Here is a 20,405-nt window from a genome sequence, read left to right as displayed (position 1 = left end):
AATGCCAAAGAATGCATAGTCATCCCCTTTGGGTACAACAAAGTGCACACAAATTACCACATAGGTGGTAATCCAGTATGTACGGAGAAAGTCATTATGGCCCTGGCGACACAGGTAGATAGTACACACCCCTTTGATGATGACATGGCCAAAGTGTGTAAACATTCCTTCAATGTAGCTCACCTAAAGTCACCTAATGTAACCCACTTTGTATAGTCTGATGATGTCACCATCCTACAAATAAACCTGTGGAAAGGATTAACTCACAGTGATGTGTATAGCACAGTGTGTAAATGTGTACTTCTATAGTATCATAAAGTAGTTAAATAGTGGTTTGAGTCCTGCACTTGACAAGCGTGTGTGTGTGTTTGCGAGTGGTCTTCTTGGCAAGGAACAAAAGTTTTGGAGAGTAGTAAAATACCTTAAAAGTAGTAAACTAATCTCTGTCAAGTCTGATTATGTCACAATCCTACAAATATACCTGTGGAAAAGGGATCCCCTAGTAATGTGTATAGCACGTTGTGCTAATGCGTACTTATCGAATATCATGAAGTAGTTAGGTAGGGGTTTGAATCCTGCACTTGACAACTGTGTGTGCGATCTCCTTTGAGAGGAGTAACCTTTTTGGAGAGTAGTAAAACACCTTAAAAGTGGTATACAAATCTTTGTCATGTCTGATGATGTCACCATCCTACAAACATACCTGTGGAAAAAACTTCTCCCAGTAATGTGTATAGCGCGTCGTGTTAATGCATACTCTTCTGGTATCATGATGTAGTTAGGTAGGAGTTTAAATCCTGCATATGCCAACTGTGTGCGTTTGTGTGTGGTCTCCTTGGGAAGGAGCAACCTTTTAGAGGAGTAGCAAAACACCTTTAAGGTGGTAAACTACTCTTTGTCAAGTCTGATTATGTCACCATCCTACAAATATACCTGTGGAAAAGCAACTTCCCAGTAATGTGTACAGCGCGATGTGTTGATGCGTCCTCTTCTAGTATCATGAATTAATTAGGTAGGGGGTTGAATCCTGCACTTAGTGAATGTCTGTGCTCCATGTGTGTGACAGTGTTTGGGGTTTTACTTTTACTATGGTATGACATATCAGTAGGCATTGCGCATGTGAGGTAGCTATGAGGCAAATCCATATATGTACATGTCACCTCAAGTATTACATGTGTGGGAACCCTGCTTTATCCAAGTACACAGTTGGCATCTATGCCAAACTGTGCTGTTGCTTCACAGACCTTAGGTCACATCTGTATGCTTGTGACAAGGCCAGCCACTGCAGTGATGCCTGGCCTAGGTCATCCATGTAACACACACTCATTACAGTTTCTATTGAATTGTGTGTGTGAGGGTTTATGGCCGTGGTATATGTCAGACCTGTTCAAACGCAGCAGAGTCTGTCAATAGGTGTACAACAACCTTTGTGGACATGCATGCAGACCCCTGATTGCTTATGTGATCCACCGAGGGATTCCAAAATACCTTAGGGAATGTGATTATCAAAGGAGAGATGACGTAACACTAGGTTGCATGTACACATCGGTACCTGCTCATGATGTTGGTGGCTACTACCTATGTGGTACTGTGGGGATACTATGTTCTGTAAAGGTGGATGTCTATGCTTAGTTTTGCCTATAGATTTACAGCATGGGTTTGACAACAGGTATCTGTCTGTATCATACCCTTGTGGAGGATGTGTGTGTCACCTGGAGAATGCAGTATAGGCCACAGTATGCATTAGAACACGTGGACAGACATATCCCTACTGTGATTGCTTGTACCTAAGAGAGCCATATAACAAACAGGAGTGGTCTCAGTAATGGGTGCAGCTGAATACCACTGGTTACTGGCATAGTATATTACCTGAAGGATCCAAATGTTGTTGTGTGTCCTACATCTGTATGTCAGTTGTGAGGACATCAGCTAACGATTGGTTACGGTCAGGCTGTTGCAGTTATGTATACTACCAGAATGCGAAAAAATGACAGATAGTAACAGTATCACCCACAGCACAGTGTCAAACCATGTCATACACACATGTGTAGTCAGGTTCCAAAATGTGTGTAGTACAATGCATACTGGCCATCAATAGAAACTATGGAGTGTTACTGTGTAATACAGAGCATGTCACCCTGCCCATGTGTCCACTATGCACGTACATGCAGACAGAGCACATCCACCATTTCCACAACTTTACACCTGCAAATATGTGCTACACACATCCCACACATACTGTCCACTCTCTAACACATGCTGCCAATACTGCACACATCAGCCAAGTGGCACGTGGACAGACAATATACAATTGGAACTAACACTGGTGCAAACAACACTACAATGACAATCATAGCTTTAATGCATCATGCCTGCTCAGCTACACCTTCAAGCATATCATTACACTCTACTACTGACAACATGCTAACATTGCTATACTGCTATAAAGACACCCTGTGCATCAGCACTATGGTAGCTTGTTCCTGCATCGATGTTACAGATGACAGGAGGTGGCACAGGTTTCATCATATGCACAGGGTGTGTTATTGGTCTGCTAGAGGCCTACAGTGAGCCATAAAATCGACATGTATGTGTGTGTGTGTGTGTGTGTGTGTGTGTGTGTGTGTGTGTGTGTGTGTGTGTGAGGGGCAAGAATAATGGTATGGGCCAATGTTGATGTAATGTGTGTGGGTATGTGTTAGCCCTAGGTGTCTGGATTATGTGTGTGTGTGTGTGTGTGTGTGTGTGTGTGTGTGTGTGTGTGTGTGTGTGTGTGTGTGTGTCTGCATGCACACAGTTCCACCATGTGGCTGCCACATATGGGTACTTGTGGGACAGCCACAGACTGTACCTGCGAGGCTTTACAGATCACCATCTCTGGCCACGGATACGGTACCTGTGCCTGGCAGGTGTGCTGCTGACACTATCAGGTACCAAGCCAGACTGGGTACTATCCCCAGAGGTAGATGGATGTACACTGGACCCGGGTCCCTGCTGGGACTGTCCTGAGCCACGTGCACGTGGTCTTCTAGGACGTTCTATGGACAGCCCACCCCCAACATTGCTGGGGCTGGTACTGGCACTACGGGAGTGGCTGTTGCTTGAGGGATGTCTGCGGCAACTTCCAGCTGCTGTTGTTGCTGGCATATGTCCACGTCGACGACTTAACCGTCCCACACTGTCCTGACACATGGACATGACATTGCGGAGGACATCTAGTGTCTCTCCCCAACGTCTATCATTGACCTCAGTATAATTGTGGATGGCACCAGCTAGGTCACGGATACTGTCTATTACGGTGGTGTTATGTTCCCTCTGTGCCCTCAGTCCCTGTCTGGTGTACCGTTCCATACGTGCCTGTGCCTCCATGACAGCCTGGAACATGTGTGAGGTAGTTAGACCTGTGGCACATCTGCCAGTGGCATGATGGGCAGCAGTGCTCTGACGAGAACCCCTGGACATCTGCCTATGTGGTACCCTTCCAGACATCTGGGTATGGCTGCTGTGCCAGGATGCATGTGCCATGGATATCACACTGTCCTGGCCAATGCCGGCTGTACGCTGTCCATCTGCTAAGGGCATTGGTGATGGATGTATTGGCGGTATGACTGTGTGCATGGATGGGGTGGACACTTGTGTAGTGTCAATTGGTGGCCCAATGATAGACCCTGGCAAACATGCCTGTGCCTCAACACACCTATCATCATTGTCACTATCATGCTCGATGACATCAGTTTCACTGCTGCATTGAACCAGTCCAGTATCAGCACCTGTGACAGGGAGACAGGAAACACACTTTATGACCTGTACATGATGTCAGCACACATGCACACATGCACACATGCACACAAATACACTCCTCACTAGTACAGACACACACACACATGCACACACACACACACACACACACACACACACACACACACACACACACACACACACACACACACACACCACCAGCAATCCCGAACATACTCAATAGTGTGTGATGTTGGGGTACAGTATCACAAGCCAAACATTTATATCAAACGTGACAACATGCTGGACATGTGTTGCTCAGCAGCATGCAGTGTGAATGTAGACAGCCATTGCTAATAACAGTATACATGGCCTTGATGCATGTGTGTTTTGTTTAGTGAATGGCCTCACCCTGTAATACAATGTGTACATGGACACAACATTGCTGTGCAGGTATTAAAAGCCCTGCAATGTCTTGTGCACCATCAGTCACAGGTATACATACCATGGCTGGATGTGTATCAGTGTGTCACATAGATATCCATTTCTGATTAGAGCATCTGTGTCTTTGGCAGATGATTGTGGACACAGGTGTAGCACATACATGCTATGTATACACACAGGATGAGTGGTGCATGTATACCTGATGGAATACCATTGCTCAACATAGCCATTGTACAGTGGTTATGGTGAGTGTTGGACATATTGTGGACATGCCAGTGCCAGCCATGACATGGCATGCTACCACACAACTGCAACATTATACATCACACATACACAATGTGTGTCATGTGACCTATACACCCCATAGCATTACAAGACATATGTGTGTCACTTTCTACAAATGGGGATTGCTATGCGTATAGGTGCATATGTCTGCACACACACAACATTAAGGTGCATAGCAATTCATGATATGTGTATTACTGTGGCCACTGTAACTGGATGGGGTGTAGTACCATGAGCCATCATCATGCAGCATCATGTGGTCACTCAAGGCTACTAATGTGTGCCAGACCTGCACATAGCATGCTGTACTTGAACTGCAGTACCATGGCTACATTCACCATTTCACAACCAGTTGTTACATGGGTTTGTGAGGTGCCCAATAGGGGGCATTGCCTAACATGAACGTGTTATGTGTTGAAGAGTGTTACACAGCCACATGTGAGGCATCTACTCCTCAGGTATATTAAGTGTGCTGTGTGGATAAGGTTTGGGATACTGTAATGCGACCTTACAGCGGGTGTCTGAATAAGCCATGTGCAGCATGTTAATGTGTACTGCGTATGACAAAGGTGTGTATGTTATGTGCATGTGTACCGACTCTGTCTATCCGATGTCCACTACAGTGTTGCCACAATTGTGTGGGATGATTTGTGCATTGTATGTGTTTTAGGCAGCTACCCACATTACTAGGATGTGCATAGTCTCACAGCAAACATGCACAGCATGCATTATGCATAGGTGTGTTACGTGTACATAGCCTACACCTCACCTATAACATGCACATTTAATTAGCAATATTAAAGGTATAACACACTCACCAGCATGGCTCTGCTGCTTTGCTGTCACAACAGAGGGACCTACAAGGATATCAGACACTTTGTCAGTGGCAACAACTGTGGCATTGCTACTGTGTGTTTGCAATCTTACAGTAGTACAACGGTGAACAGTCACAGGCCTACAGATTGTATTCCTAATTATTAGTATTGCACAACACTAGGCACCGCATTGTCTAACTACACAGTACACATCTCACATAAGCATGCTCTACCAATAGAGGTAACAGTATTCTACAGCTATGCCATGTTACCTGCACGCTCCATGTCAACTTGCTGGGTGGCTCCGACCTCCATGATGATACATGTTAATTGCTGTGGTTGTTGTTGGCCAGGAGCCACCTGGCTCAGGAGCAGCTCCTCCACTTTGGTGAGGGGGGGATGGATGGCTACCCCCCACCTGTGGCAAGCTGTTGTCTGCGGATATCAGACGCACGCTGCCGGACATGTCTAATTAAATCACTGCAGTGATGGCATACCTGCTCATATGTCCGGTTATGCATGCCTATGTCATTTACCCTACGGATAAGATCTTGCCACAGCGCAGCCCACTCATGCTGGCCCTGGCTGGTTCTGGAGAACAGCAGTGCATAGTGCTGCACCAGGCTCGCTGTGATGGCTTCCTCCTCGGCCATGCTATATGCCAGGTTACGATGGTGGGACATTACCCTGGAAGACAATTAAACAATATGTGTGAGCAACTCATGTGGCATACGTAACATTCTAAAGTACAGATATAAATTAACTGCCATATATAGCAACCTATTGGCTGTCAGAAGATACACACTTTCAATACCACATATCAGTCCTCAACACACAGATACCTGACAGTGCCTGGCACACTCTATATATCAAACCATGCTTTGCACAGCAACAAAGTTATAACAGTATGTAAGACTATACAACAGTACATGGCACACTGTATGAATCACAATGCACCACCTAGCCACAGGAGGGCTATATCATGCTAATGCATCATGAAATATGTAATCCATTGCAAGAAATGTAAAGTCCACTGACAGTATTACCAGTATACCACATTAGTCATTGATGGCAGACCCCTGCCTAGCATATCTGCACATCCGTAAATATAGGTGGCATACTGCTGTACTAGACTATACATGTTTCTAGATATGCAGTTATATCCTGTAACACACATATGACTGAGGCCATGATACAGGCATACCCACACACACAGCAGACATACATAACAGACACAAAAGTATGGTAACCCAGGTGACCTTTACCTGTGTACCTTACAGTACTGTGTGTCAGTAGTTACCAGACCTTATGCCTGAGGTATGTAATCTGTGAGAACTACAGGGAACACACATAACAGTGGTTCCAATAAATGTGCATGTACACCATACTGTGCTGTTTAGACATACAGCTTCAGGTAGTACTACAGTTCATACAGGAGTTGGATTCACCAGCAGTAACACCCAATAAGCATACATGTACTGCTTTAGCCTACAATGGGACACCCCAGTCGACTACAAGGGACTACGTCAGACCATATGGCATACTGCTTTTTCTGCCTAACAATTGCATGCACATCTTTTGCTGGGATCACAGCTAGGACACATAATACCATGACTGAAACAGTTTCCCACTAAGCTATCACACATATACCGAACTCTGACACATTCACCAACACATTCACCATCACACTCAGTCAACCTCACATATCGATTATTGCAACAAGTACATGTGGGTGTGTATCTCTTCATAGATAGGTAAGAGGCTATTGGCCCTAGGGCCTAAAGAACTCTAGCCATATGCTACCCTGGCCTCTGACACACAGGTATTTAAATTACACGTGGCCCAGTCAAGCAGAGACACTGAGGTGATTGCCTGGGTGTATTCATTATCTCCCATACAATCTCCAGGATTAGTTATGACGACTGCTAATTAGGAGTTTTGTTTGCTATGGATAGTTGGTTAGTTCCAGAGTATGGGATGTATCTGAGATAGGAATCTATCCCTCCAGCATGTGCTGTTTATTGTGGTCAAAGGGTTTGGGTCCCTAGAGCGTGTAGCTTGTACAGATTGTGATCTGTTTACGTGGAGCATGTTCAACAGATATGGGTTTGACATAGCTTAGTATGTCAGTCAGAGGTCACCTCTGGGTAGGCGGTATGCGACACAGTATAGTTGTGGGTTTGTGTGACGGTCTGCATAGGGCATCTGTTTGACGCCAGTATCACTCTTTGTGAGGTATGTCTGTGTCCTTTCCACTTGCTGTAGATGTCTTGTGAGGTACATACCACATGGGGCATTGTACTCTATACTGGGTTTTATGTGTGTGGAGTAGAGGGGAACACTGACCTATTTTTCCATGGATGACACACCTTTTGTGATGACGTGTGCCACGTAGATGGATTACATGACCAGTGTGGCACTGTGACTATCGAAGGGGAGACTACTGTCCACATGTGTCCTATGGTCTCTTATCACACCTTCGATGTTGAGTAGACTACCACCAATGTGGTAGTTCATGGGTACTGAGTCTTTACAAGGAGGGATGCCAATACAGTGTCAACATTGAACTTGAGTCCATGGCTTTGTCACCAGGCATTTGTGGCAATAATTATGACCTCTCTGTCTGTCTGTCTCTCTCTCTCTCTCTATATATATATATATATATATATATATATATATATATATATATATATATATATATATATATATATATATATATATATATATATATATATATATATATATATATATATATATATATATATATATATATATATATATATATATATATATATATATATATATATATATATATATAGATATATATACACACACATACATACGAACATCCATTGCTGTACATATAGATATACATATAGGCACATATACTGTCCACCTGTCATGGTGGGTATATCAGGTATGGGAAGGTTGTGACGTATACAGTTATGTCATAACATTGTACAGCATTGTGCAGAATGCGTTGAAGGTGTTCTCAACCCATGTAGCTTTAGCAGGCCTCACTGGCTGCAACACTGCAAACCTGATGAACCATACCCACAGCATTTAACCACCACATGTCATATAACAGCACTGTATGCTGTCTGGTCTGCCACACACTACAACCTACATAGAAATATGCACATAACAACCTTCAACAACATATATATATATATATATATATATATATATATATATATATATATATATATATACACCTTTCACAAACAGTTGCAGTATGTCCCTTGCTCAATGCACATGTACAGATGCTAATATATCTGACACAAAAAGATCTCTCCGTATGTGTGTGCCATACACACACAAGGACCACACTGTTGTAAGTACATGTACCTCACGGCTGAATTGTTGGGCCTTGCTGCAACATGAACAGGTGTCACATGTGAGCCCACAGTAATATTAGTGGGTGTATACATAGCTGATAATGCTGAATTAGCAGACTAGCCTGGTACAGCTGTTGCCACTGCAAAGCTACACATTAATATGACTATCATGCATTTGTTACTCTGTCATATCCATGTTTGCATAACCGTATGGGCTACTACCCCAAACAGACATTGTACACACTACTGTACAGAACACAGATAACATGGATCAGATGTTTGACATTTAATGCTGAACTACATAGGTCACCATCACATCCCACTGCACACAGCAACACACTCATTTCCCCATGCCAGTTATTATGCAGGGCATCTCTGCATCGATACGTGCTGCTGCCACATATGGATGATTCATACTTTATAGAGTACTCTTCATTAACATCTACAACATTCCAGTAAATACATAGCTGTTACATACCTTTCCTTTGTATGTGTTCGTATATGTTGCTGTATATCCTGGTATACTTATTTTACCAATATACGTTTTGCTTTCAATATCTCTTACTGTTCAAGATTTTTTTAAATAGATTTATATTTCAGAATATATTGTTTTCAATAATTTATTTGTTTTCAGTTTTTTTTCCATATTTTTTCTTTCAAATTTTTTTCCAATATATTTTATTTCAATGATTGTTTTCAATATAGTTTCTTTTCAGTATATTTTTTCAATATAAATTCTGTTGTCAGTATACTGTTTTTTTTTCAATGCATTAATTTTGTTATATTTCTTAACTTTACATCACTTTTTCTTTTCTTTTCTTTCTCTCTCTCTCTCTCCCTCTGTACCTGCAATGGAATGATTGCATGTGTGGACAGCAAGTACAGACTGCTTTTATAGGTATCTGCACATGTGCATGTGATGGCCTCTGCACCAGTTGGTGGCCACCATTTGGCAATTGCATGCAGCCTGCTGTGTGGTACTTGCAGTACTCACTGTCTTAGCAACCCAGTGCTATAATCTGCTAGGTCAAGTAAGAGTAGCCCTTTCAGAATTCCAGATTGGGGACCATGCTTGTTTGCTTTGGACACCGTGGTGTAAGTCAGAAGGTTGGTATACTTCTTCTAACTGTTGCTAAGGTTGTAGCCAGTTATTTGTATGTTGTACTCAGACCTGAATGTTGCCTCTTCCAGTACACAGTTGACAATGTAGAATTGTACTCACCCCTAGAAATGCTAACACAAGATACATGGGAGTATGGAGTTTCTTTACAACATCCACAATTAGCTGTCATACATATGTAGTTATTGCAATGTTTTCATTTGGCACATGAACTGTTTGGGAACAGCTATACTGTGGATATTAATGTACTCACTTCTGCACAGCTTGTGCTTTTTATTTTGTTGACATTATCACATGATGCTCATGAAACTGGATAATTTCAGTACTGAGCATGCCTACCTACATCCTTGCTGTACCTTGAACACACTGGTATTTTGTACATTTGGGTGGGGATTGTCCTGCTATGGTACTGTGTGGGGGTTCTGAAGTGCTGCTGTAACAGTATTTACTGGTAGAATGTCTGGTTCTGTTATCACAGTCATGTAATGCAATTCCACAACAACTGCTGGTAACGTTCCACAGAACAGGTTTTGTGTTATGGCATTCCTATCTTTCCATTACATTCACACATTCTGATGCATGATATATATATTTCAGCAACATCCTGCTGTCTATCTACTGTGGCCTAGTGGTACTTCATGTAGTCTAGTGTGTCCAAGGTGCAGGGTCTGAGACTGGTAGTGGTATTTTATTTTGCTGCTGAGCAGAACAAGGCCCCTCATATGCAGGGTGACTAAGGCACTTTTCAGCAGTTGTAAGCGGGTTTGCATGGGTTTGCGTGATGCTTAGCAATACTTAGCTAACCGCACACATGCGCACACTCTCAAACCCGCTTACTGCTGCTTAAAAGTGCTTACTCCCGCTAACCCCCGAGCTCATTTCTTTGAAAGAAAAGAAAATGGGGAGATAGGAAAGTGGTGAAAAGCAGGCATAAAGAGGGAAAGACAGTAGGGAAAACAGCTCAGGATGTGCAGAACAGGTGTAGGGAAGGTACATAGTTGCCCATTTCTTTAACAGCAACAGCTGTGCATATACTAGTAATTTGGTGGGAATTTTGAAACCTTCCACCCCTGAGAGAGGGGTGAGGACAACAAAGTATGTTGTACTGCCAATTAAATTTCAGCATCTGTGTCCAGTGGACATCTGTGCAAAATGGGCAGCTATGTATGGGGCGTAAGTTTTTTGTGGGAGCAGATTGCCCATTTTTTTTTCAGGTGAGAGTGGAGTGTGGGGTAGGGGAAGTAGGCATGTTTTGGGAGGTAGGTTAGGGAGGTAAACAGACAAGACAAACAAGACACATACAGGGGCGGAATATGACACATGGGGTGGGTGAACACAATTGATGGGGAAGGATGTTTGGAAATCGCAAGCCCATGAGCCCAGAGATGGTAACAGTGGAACTGAAATCTCCACCCATGGGCAGTCACCACTGCACCTTCTCAACCCAGAGGGTGGCTGTGCTGGGGGCTGTGTAGGAGGGACAGGCTCACCCATGAGTCATGTAACTCTTGCCTCGAGCTGGCGTAGGGGATCAGCGACTGAACATTGGATCTCCCTGCGCACCACAGCCCGGACCCTTAGGAGAGTGACAGGTGGCCCTCCTCCCGCCACCCTTGCACGGCGGGGACGAGCACCATCCCCTGCAGCGCTTCCACCCAAAGGTGACACAGGGCCAATGGAGGAGGAGTTCCCGGGCTGGGCACCGGACCTGCTGGTGCCAGATGCCATCGCCAGCTGAGGTGGGACAGGTGGGTCTGCTGGGACCGGCCTACCCATACGCTCTGTGTTTAGGTGAATTTAATGACAGTATAGCCAACAGCATTCCAAATTAGTTGTAACAGCATGCAGTAATATTCCCATTAACCCAACACATCAGAGTTCCAACAGTTGAACAGCAAGCATAATACATGCATATATTGAACGACAGTGGACATTCCAAAAGCATGCAGGAATGAATGGTGACAACAGGCGACCAAGATTGTGGTGTTTGAACAGGGCACATGCATCAAAGTTATGTAGATATTTATAAACTAATAGGACATATGTCCCAACAAATGTTTTGAGATTACACATACCCATTGAGGTGTGGAATTGCATTGTTTATGCACATACAGTAGGGTGTAAAATGATACCTCCATTAACAACTTATATGAACTTATAGTTTACACTACATTCCTACTGACTGCAGGTATATATCTCCTACATGTATTCCAAAAACTCCAAGGAAAGGGTGCCATAGAACCAGGAACCAATAAAACCACAACAGGCACCCAAAGAGGCAGAAGTTAATAATAAAACACGAGCCTGTAGGTGTAAGCAGCAGCAGGTTTAATCACATAAACGCCACACAATACAAAGTGTTTTCATCCACCAGACTTCCTCAGATGTAAAATGAAAGAATGAAGGCTGTGCCTGCTTATATACCCCTCCCAATCTAATTAGTAGTTAAAACAATTGTTTAATTGACACCAATTAAATCCTGTAACTAAAATATTCATGACAGCCTACCAACTTGCCACAAATACAGATGAAAGTAGATAAAAACATGCACATTTTTTAAAAGAACTTTAAAATAAATATATAAATACTAAAACCATCACAATGTGTTGGACAGGTAAATAAACTTGAATCAAAAACCAACAAAAGGAACTAATTAGAAACTTCTTCCAGTTTGCCGTCGAAGGGCACTAGAGGTGAGGTTGCATTACAGAAGGGAGCTGCAACTAAAGTTTGTTACAATCATTTGGCATTGAATTCCCAGAACCAAGGTCCGAATGGACAGTCCTCCCTTTTAGGGGAACGTGGTGTTCAGGGACATGCTCCTGTGGAAATGACTGATAGTATGGCTAATGGTGACAATGGAGTGCACGAGTGGATGGATTCTTCCTCTTTGGCTTCATGGCTTGTTAGTTACAAGTCTTTTTCCAGTCACCAAGGTACTGATAATAACTTTATATTTAATGACCGGGATGTTGAGAAAGACAGTGAAGTGTCTTATAGAGCCAATATTAAAAAACTCACTGATTTAATTTACAAACATAAAACTCTGGGTATTGACAATTGTTACTTGCATGACTGTATTAAAAGGGGTATAGTACCCAAAGGATTGCGTTTTCATAAGTTTCCAAACAATGTAGTGGAAGGCTTCCCCTTTCATGAAGAATTGTTGAGTATTTTTGACCGTAGTGGTTTTGAAGTCATGAAAGCCCTGATTAAAGAAAATGAAAGGATTATGGGGCAAGTATATCAGGAGATAGAATACATTAATGAAGTAGTGACCAATGATCTTATGTTTTCTGTTGAAAATGAGAAGAGAAAATATTTTATTATTAAGCAACAGGTAGAAGAAAAATTTCATGTTATTTTTAAAAGGAAGTGTGGCAAAATAGATAGGGATTTGAGGGATTACAGACAGAAAAAAGCATACCCGTACCCTAAGAATTACAAATTTGGTCTTAAAAAGAATTTTTTTGATAAATCTGGACCACAACACAGTACTTATTCCTCTTCTTTTCCACCAGGAGGACACAATGCCTGGGACTCTATGGACCATAGAGTTATCTACAGTGATTCAGGGATGGGGGAACATCAGGATTCAAACAATACTGAATTCCCTGAACTTAGGAGATCAGATAGGTTAAGGCACAAATCCCCTCTGCGGTATTTTTACAGGGGTCCCCCAAACGGCACGAGATAAATAAGAGTGGTAGCCAGGAAGGGGGACTAGCCATTATGTTGGACCAATGGAGTACAGGGAATATTACTGTGGATGGAACATGTCACACCCTACATGACTTTAAAATTTACAATTACAGCAGTGAAGAGATTGACATGAAACATTTTCTTTTATTTTCAAAAGGTTTTAAATTCATCCCCTCTACAGGGGGTAATTTAGTGGACAGCTTAATAGACTTGAGAATTTTTCTACGGAAAAATAATTTAGATATTATGTTTCAGGAACAACAGGATGGTGGTACTAATAGTGGTATTAGAAGACCTAGTACCTATAATCCCCCTATACACCCCCACCTAAAAAATTTTGAAAGGGAGGTTGAAGAAGAAATCAGGAATGTTTATAGGGGTGGATGGCATGGTAAATTTAACATGACTCGAGAAGAAAAGGTATTTCTGAAATCCATTCAAGAAAATAGATACCTGAGGGTGATGCAACCCGACAAAGGTGGAGGGTTGGTCTTCATGGACAGTATTTTGTATTCCAGTAAGATGATGGATATGCTTAATGATACCAGCAGGTATGTTAGGGTATCCAAGAATGAGATTAACTTAGCATACCATAAGATTGATTTAGTTTTACAGGACATGCTGAATAACAATTTTATAAACCAGGACACTTTTAAGTATCTCAGTGTGGACAGACCCCGTATCCCTGCTATTTTCGGGATACCCAAGGTACATAAAAGTGTGGAGGATCCACCCCTGAGACCCATTGTGGCAGCCAATGGCTCTAAAACCCATCCGTTGGCCAAATGTTTGGATATAAAATTAAAAGATATTTGGGTTAGGGCCAATGGTATACTTAAGGACTCCTGGGAATTTTTGAGAAGTATTAATAGCAACATGTATTCAGATTCCTTAATATTTGTAACCCTTGATATTCAGAATTTATTTAATGCGATTCCACATTCTACAGGGTCAGAATGGTTCCAGGATGCCATTCACCAACATGGAAAACTTGACCACAATAATTTTCTGGTTTAAACAGAGTTGATGGATTTGGTATTGAAACACAACTTTATATTTTTTGAGGGTGAGTTGTTTAAACAGATCCAGGGAGTGGCCATGGGGGCAAGTTGTGCCCCTACTTATGCCAACATTGTGCTCATGGTTTGGGAAGAGAAGTTTGTGTTCCAGTCTGAATATGCACAATATTGGGTATATTACAAACGTTACCTGGATGATATTTGCATTTTTTGGAAACGTAGTATGGAAAAGTTAACAGAATTCATAGACTATCTAAACCATACCACTAATTTTTTGAAATTTACTTCCCATATTACACATGACTATATGAACTTTCTGGACGTCACTATTAAAAAAGACGTCCTAGGGCAGCAGTTTACATCTAATGTAAACAGAAAGGAAACCTTTTCTAACTCATACCTATATTTCACTAGTTCCCATCCGTTTAAACAGAAGAGAAGTATTATCAAGGGACAATTTGTCCGTAGTTGTAGGATGACCTCTTTGGACTCTGACTTCGAAGACGAAAGTCAGAGAGTCAAAGAAATGTTTATATCTAGGAAGTATCCTAACTATTTAATTGATGAGGTTTTGGAGGAAGTAAAAAATGGGAGAAAGGATAGGTTTGCCCCTATTTTGAGAACAGGAGATACAAGTGTGATAGTACCAATAAAAGTGCAGGGTACCACACAACAACCAGGGGTGACATTACCAGGGAGGAAATCAAGAAACCTTGGGGGTAACTATGTGATGTTTTATAATCAGAATACCTCTAGGGTTAAAAACATTATTACTCAACACTGGAACAGGTTTAGTTGTTATTCAGAGTTGGACGTTTTGCTTACCAACACCCTAGGATTTACATATTAAAAAGGCAGGAACCTCAAGGATTTGCTGGAGCATAATGGTTCTATTGTTTCATGTAAGAAATTGGGAACCTACAAATGTGGGGCATGTGCCCAATGCCCATATATACTTAGGATTCTGTATATATCCTGTCAAGAGACCATCAGATTCAGAGTAGTAGTTTTTTCAACTGTAATAGTGAAGGCTTGATTTATTTAGCCCTATGTAAAACCTGTGGTGCATTTTACATTGGAAAAACTACTCGTAAACTCAAAAGGAGGATTTATGAGCATTTATATGCCATTAGAGTCGAAGATATTACAAATGCCTTGTTTAAACATACACTGACATGTCCCCAAGCAAAACGGGGCTTCGTTGTTGTAGAGAAGGTGCAATGTGATGTGAGGGGGGGGGGCTCGTGGGAAAATAGGATAGAGGTGAGAGAAATATTTTGGCAGTTGCTATTGGAAGCCAATAGATTCCCAGGGCTGAATGAATACATATCCATTGCCCCTATTTTAAAAATGAGAGCTGCAAAACTATAAAATAAGTATATATATTGTTTTGCAAGTTCCTTTTGTTGGTTTTTGATTCAAGTTTATTTATCTGTCCAACACATTGTGATGGTTTTAGTATTTATATATTTATTTTAAAGTTCTTTTAAAAAATGTGCATGTTTTTATCTACTTTCATCTGTATTTGTGGCAAGTTGGTAGGCTGTCATGAATATTTTAGTTACAGGATTTAATTGGTGTCAATTAAACAATTGTTTTAACTACTAATTAGATTGGGAGGGGTATATAAGCAGGCACAGCCTTCATTCTTTCATTTTACATCTGAGGAAGTCTGGTGGATGAAAACACTTTGTATTGTGTGGCGTTTATGTGATTAAACCTGCTGCTGCTTACACCTACAGGCTCATGTTTTATTATTACCTTCTGCCTCTTTGGGTGCCTGTTGTGGTTTTATTGATCCCCTACATGTATTATTACACTAGGCAATGTCCATTACATTGTGGGATGTGTTTTGCTAGTTCCTTATGTACCTGACCTGGATCTGTTATACAAACTGTCCAGGATGCAGATGTTACTGCTACGTATTTATATATTTTATTTATATGCATATGTCTACATATCTGGATGTGTTCAGGTGACATTATCAGTTATATTTTAACAGCCCCCTCCATTTCTAGCAGCACACTGACATTTCCAGTGCACACAATTACAAGCTACTCATGTGCCAGATTTACCTATACATGCCAGGCTTGAAACTACAGTTGAGGACTGTATATATGCTTAAGAGATACTGGCACTCCCTTCGTACTCTTTCTATGGGCCTACCCAAGTGAGGGTTGACAGCCCTTAATACAACACTACTAGTTCTATACTGCAAGGGTACACCAACATTTCAAAGAAAGTGACACGGACACACTACAGGTGTTATACCTTTATTAATTACATTACACACTGTGGGTTGACAGCCCTTAATACAACACTACTAGTTCTATACTGCAAGGGTACACCAACATTTCAAAGAAAGTGACACGGACACACTACAGGTGTTATACCTTTATTAATTACATTACACACTGTGGGTTGACAGCCCTTAATACAACACTACTAGTTCTATACTGCAAGGGTACACCAACATTTCAAAGACAGTGACACGGACACACTACAGGTGTTATACCTTTATTAATTACATTACACACTGTGGGTTGACAGCCCTTAATACAACACTACTAGTTCTATACTGCAAGGGTACATCTACATTTCAAAGAAAGTGACACGGACACACTACAGGTGTTATACCTTTATTAATTACATTACACACTGTGGGTTGACAGCCCTTAATACAACACTACTAGTTCTATACTGCAAGGGTACACCAACATTTCAAAGAAAGTGACACAGACACACTACAGGTGTTATACCTTTATTAATTACATTACACACTGTGGGTTGACAGCCCTTAATACAACACTACTAGTTCTATACTGCAAGGGTACACCAACATTTCAAAGAAAGTGACACAGACACACTACAGGTGTTATACCTTTATTAATTACATTACACACTGTGGGTTGACCGTGCTTAATACAACACTACTATTTCTATACTGCAAGAGTACATCTACATTTCAAAGAAAGTGACACGGACACACTACAGGTGTTATACCTTTATTAATTACATTACACACTGTGGGTTGACAGCCCTTAATACAACACTACTAGTTCTATACTGCAAGGGTACACCAACATTTCAAAGAAAGTGACACAGACACACTACAGGTGTTATACCTTTATTAATTACATTACACACTGTGGGTTGACCGTGCTTAATACAACACTACTATTTCTATACTGCAAGAGTACATCTACATTTCAAAGAAAGTGACACGGACACACTACAGGTGTTATACCTTTATTAATTACATTACACACTTTTCTAATGGCTCTCTCATTAATTTGTTATTACAGTGCATGCAGACATCTTATTCAGGATGTATTATACCTTCATTTATGGTTTACAACACTCTTTTTCTGGCTTTCTCACTTATTCTATATAACAATACATGCAGAGAAATAATTCAGGACTTATTATACCTTTATTAATGGGTTACAACACTATTTTTCAGGCTCTCTCACTTATTTTACATAACAGTTCATACAGAGAGGCTATTCAAGCCTTATTAGGCCTTTATTATTGGGCTAAGACACTTTTAGCCAGGCTCTCTCACTTATTTTATATAACAGTACATGCAAAAAAATTACTAACCTGCCTGGTGGTGCAACCTTAGCAGCCTATCTGCATAGGCTTACTGATTTGTAGCACGGACACCTGCAGCTGTGAAGTAAATAAAGTAATATTGAGACATATACCTATCCATACTATAGACTACACTAGCAATTTTTACATACTTCAGTCCATGGCTACCTACTCAATAGTGGGGCGTTTTGTATCCCACGTGCCTCCTGTATCCATTGGTTCAGTAGGTCCTGCTTGCATCTCTTCAGGTCTGCATGGTGATGTCTAACCTGCTCACCAGTCCGAGGGATGCCTGAGGCACTGGTGAGTTCATGTGCAAGATGGTTCCAGGCCTCCGCTTTGTATTCCATGCCCTGGAATTGGCCCTGCAGGAGTCTAGCATCATGACAATGGACGAGGAGCCAAACGATCAGTTTTGACTCCTCAATGCCCCACCGTTGCACTCGGAAGAGAGAGCCCTCTCCGACACCAGCCATTGCTGCCTGCAGATGGGAGCTGCAACCAGTTATGGTGAGTATTCCCACCTATGGAGCTTAAATATGCCTCATTTCTCGCACTTATTTGTGATTGGCTGGATTTGAAAGTTCTCAACTGAGTGCAGACCTGCTTAGCACTGGGTAAACTTTGATTCATATGTATATGTGTGTTGACAGTCCATGAACATCAAATGCTGTCATGGCTTAGTGGATTAGTACTGTGATTATGGTGCACACTATCCCGGGTTCGAGACCTGTCATTGCTTTTCTATTTTACTACTGGCCTGACCAGTAGGGGGTGTGGATGGGTTTAGCCAACTTTGCTCGACTTTGCCCAACGTTGCTCTACGTTTACTGACGTTACCCAACGTTGCCCGACATTGTGCTAGTTAGCGCGGTGTGCAGCTTTGTGCAAACATGCTTGGTTTGCACTAGTTGACGTGATGCGCAGCTCCATGCAAAGCTATTGCGCTAGTTAAACCAGTGCTTAGCTATGGGCAATTTTTCTTAAATGTGCTTACTATTGATGAACGTTGCTTAGCAGTGCTTCACATTGCTTAAGTTAGGTTACTTATGCATTCATTAGTATGCATGACCGTTTCACTTTCCTATATATATTTAAAATATCGTTCACTTCTACATAGGCCATTTCAATGCATTTTAATATAACTTAAAAGGTAAATGTCAGGAATTATTTTTATGCACGGATTTCCTACAGAAAAAGGAGAAGGGAGTGGTGGGACTCGAACCGGGAATGCCTCCTCTTTGTGCGAAGGGTCTACCACTACACTATTGCTATTTGGCTTAATTTGCATATAAGTGGTTTATTATCATCTTCAATGTCTAAAGTGCTAACTGTAGCTAAGCAATGGGCACACCCGCGCACATACGCACAAATACCAGCAGCTATATGGTGAATAATAAAAAAAAAAACTTGTTTTACATTTTATTTCATTTGTACAGGGCATTTTAATGTGGGGGAGTGTAGTGTTGGGGGTATACACATTTGAGCAGACTCGCTCATATCTGCTGACATTTGCAGAGTTAGACACTTGCAGGGGCGTGGATATTTGGACTGCTCGGCAGTCTGACATGCCCCCTGCACTCCTACATGCTCCATGTTAGCCTGGGTGTTGAGTCAGCACGCCCTCATGCATATGCATAATGCGCTGACATCTAACTCTTAAACGGCAGTCTCCGAGTAGGACTTCGTTCATCCTACATGGAGGATTACTGAATAACTTTGCAGAGTATCTTTAAAAATATCTATTTACAGCCCAAACTGGACTCCAGGGATTTTTTCTCAATCAGCAGAAGTATTAGCTGAAAATGCAAATAACAGTTATAGTAGACAGAGGGAAAAAGAAGTATTTATTAATGAAGAACATGGTTTGTTTGTGCAAGAGGTAGAAATATGACAGCTATTGGCATCTATATGTAAAATGTCAACTTAAAAATGTTATTGAAGATGTAAAAATTAAACATGTAAGACTTCATTATGAATTATCAGCCTGATAGTCCTGGTAGTTTACCTCACCTCATTCAAGTTTGTTTCCTTTATTGTGAACTGTCATCAAGTATATTCATGAGATATGTTTTAAAACTGATAAGATTATCATACCAAGTCAGATAAGACAAGCCATGTTAAATAAAATTCATGAACTATGTGTAGGCATTGTGAAGAATAAAGAAAACACACACAGGAGAATTCAATAAACCCTACAGAATATTTTTTCATGTACATATTGCACCATAATGCGTACATGAGTGCAAACATTTTTTGATCAGTAAGTCTTGCTTATTGGCACGCAAACTCATGCAAATAGGGAAAGTTCTGTGTAATGCAAATGTTCACTTAAGCAGTTGAATTCTAG

Source organism: Protopterus annectens, chromosome 1.part1 (genome assembly GCF_019279795.1).
Source record: "Protopterus annectens isolate FY-2018-M chromosome 1.part1, PAN1.0, whole genome shotgun sequence".
In the NCBI taxonomy this organism is placed as follows: Eukaryota; Metazoa; Chordata; order Ceratodontiformes; family Protopteridae; genus Protopterus; species Protopterus annectens.
Note: the sequence above shows the minus strand (reverse complement) of the source record.